Here is a 2,500-nt window from a genome sequence, read left to right as displayed (position 1 = left end):
GATTGGCTAAGAGGCGGGGCTATCCCGAGGGGGGTGGGGTCTAAAGTGGGCTCTGACCAATGGGCGAGCGGCGATTGGCTAGGAGGCGGGGCTATACCGAGGGGGGTGGGGTCTAAAGTGGGCTCTGACCAATGGGCGAGCGGCATTTAGATTGGGGGGGAGGAGGGGGGAGGGGGGTATCTGATAGCCGGGTAAGTTATTCTTTAAGTTGGTATCGGGGAGTTGGAGCACAACATCAGACGGGGCTGTTCCGGCGGGCGAGTCGCCTTCAGAAAGAAGGCCCTTAACTGCTGCTGCTGTTACCCTTTGTCCGCGGGACGCCCTGGGGCGCACGCGCGCGCGAGCGCGAATGATTTGTGTGTGTGCGTGTGTGACTAGAAGTGCGTGAACTCCGAAACTCGAAGACCTTAGGAATAAATTATGGACTCGGTGTGTGGGAGAGAATCTTCGCTGTCGCCGCCTTCAGTAGTGGCTCCAGTCGCCGTCAAACCGCCGCCCCTGAGCGACGGCCATGCCGTTCCCACGCCCACAGATCAACAGCGCCTTCTGTACCAGCTAGCCTTGGCGGAGAGACTCCGTCTGGCGTCCGCTGGGTTAGCATGGGCGCGACCGACTCTAGCCGCTAGTCACCACCACCCCTTCCAGGACCAGCCCATGGGCGGGCATCTGGTGGGCGCCTGATGGGAACGCACCTCATGGGCGGCTTCGGCTCGCCTTTGATGGGCGGTTTAGGAACGGCGGCCGGACTGGGCAGCGCCCTGATGGGTGGTCAGGGGGGCCCACCACCCCCCGCCGGCAGCGTACCCCCCACCCCATCCCCTCTACGGCTACAGGTTAGTCGACCCGAGGGCGCTGCTGGCCAGAGGCCCCGAGGAGCCCAAACCCCAGCACTCCTACATAGGACTCATCGCTATGGCCATCCTTAGCAGCCCCGATAAGAAATTAGTTTTAAGTGACATCTACCAATACATCCTAGACCACTATCCTTACTTCCGCTCCAGGGGCCCCGGCTGGAGGAACTCCATCCGGCACAACCTCTCCCTCAACGACTGCTTCGTCAAGGCCGGCCGCTCCGCCAACGGCAAGGGCCACTATTGGGCCATCCACCCCGGCCAACATCGACGACTTCAGGAAGGGCGACTTCCGACGCCGAAGGGCCCAGCGCCGAGTGAGGAAGCACCTAGGGCTGGCCGTCGACGACGATTCGTCTCCAGAACCCCCATCCCCGCCCCTTCCCACACGCCCCACGCCCGCTCCGGAGACGCCCACGGCCGTTCATATTCCCCATCACCATCTACACCAACACACCGCCCTCTCGAGCGAAGGGCCTCGGGCTCCTACTCCGACGGGGTCTCAGTCCCACATCAACCAGTGGCGGTCGCCAAGAAGCGACAATTCGACGTCGCCAGCCTTCTGGCGCCCGACGACAAGCTTCCCAAGAGTCGTCGCCACGCGGGCGACTTCGCTCAAGACGACCACGGCGAAATCGACGTCGTCAGCGACGACCCGGGGGACGATACGCGTCCTTCGGTCGCATCTCCTTCCCCTACGACGGGAGACGAAGTCGCAGACGAAGTCACAGACGGCGACCCCCGCCCTTGGTCGCTGCTCGGGTGGGTTTCGGGGGGCGCCTTGGTCGCTACCAGCGCCCATGTCGCAGGTGACGACTTCACACAAGCCGCCCAATGTCAGCGATGAGGGCGGCCCTTGCCAGCCCACCTCCGCCCGTGAATCGTGTGCGACGGCACATGATCAAACGACCCAATGAGGTGTTTATAAAATATATTTGTTCATAAAAATTACAAAAAACAATAAAAGAATTTTATATCATGAATAAAATCATGAAAAATAATTTTATATGTTCATCAATATTCATAAAATCATTTTATATCTTCATAAATAAATAAAAAAAATAATGATGTTACATGTTCAAAACAAAATAAAAACAATAATCGAGTTTTATATGTAAAATCTAAAACATAAAAACAATAATCGAGTTTTATATGTAAAATCTAAAACAAAAAACAATAATCGACTTTTATATGTAAAATCTAAAACAAAAAAACAATAATCGAGTTTTAAGTAAAATTTAAAAAATACTAAACTTTTACATGTTCAACAAAAATAATTTACATCATAAAAAAAAAAATAAAAAAAATAAAAAAAATGAAAATATAATATACCTCTGTGATATTGTGAGTGAATGTGTATATAAACTAAAACAATCAAGTGTTGTATTTAAGAATTTTTTTATGCCCTATTAAAATGGCGTGTCAATGAAATAAATAATATGGTTAATGTGATATTTTTTTTCCTTTTTCCTAAATTGGTGTTTTCATTTGTGTTTTAATATTAGTAGTTGAGGTTATTTTCAAAGGGAGATATCTGAATATAATATTATTATCACTTGGTTTATATAATTAGGTTTCTGTTCACACACATATATACATACATAATAATATATATATATATATTAATATATATATATATATATATAAAT

The 2,500-nt window shown here is 50.0% G+C and overlaps 1 pseudogene; it reads left to right on the top strand.

Annotated features, from left to right (window-relative positions):
• Positions 1-350: 350 nt before the first annotated feature.
• Positions 351-1,768, top strand: LOC137622644 (forkhead box protein L1-like; annotated as a pseudogene).
• The last annotated feature ends 732 nt before the right edge of the window (positions 1,769-2,500 follow it).

Source organism: Palaemon carinicauda, chromosome 29 (assembly GCF_036898095.1).
Source record: "Palaemon carinicauda isolate YSFRI2023 chromosome 29, ASM3689809v2, whole genome shotgun sequence".
Classification (NCBI taxonomy): domain Eukaryota; kingdom Metazoa; phylum Arthropoda; class Malacostraca; order Decapoda; family Palaemonidae; genus Palaemon; species Palaemon carinicauda.
Note: the sequence above shows the minus strand (reverse complement) of the source record. Positions and strands in the feature narration are given on the sequence as shown.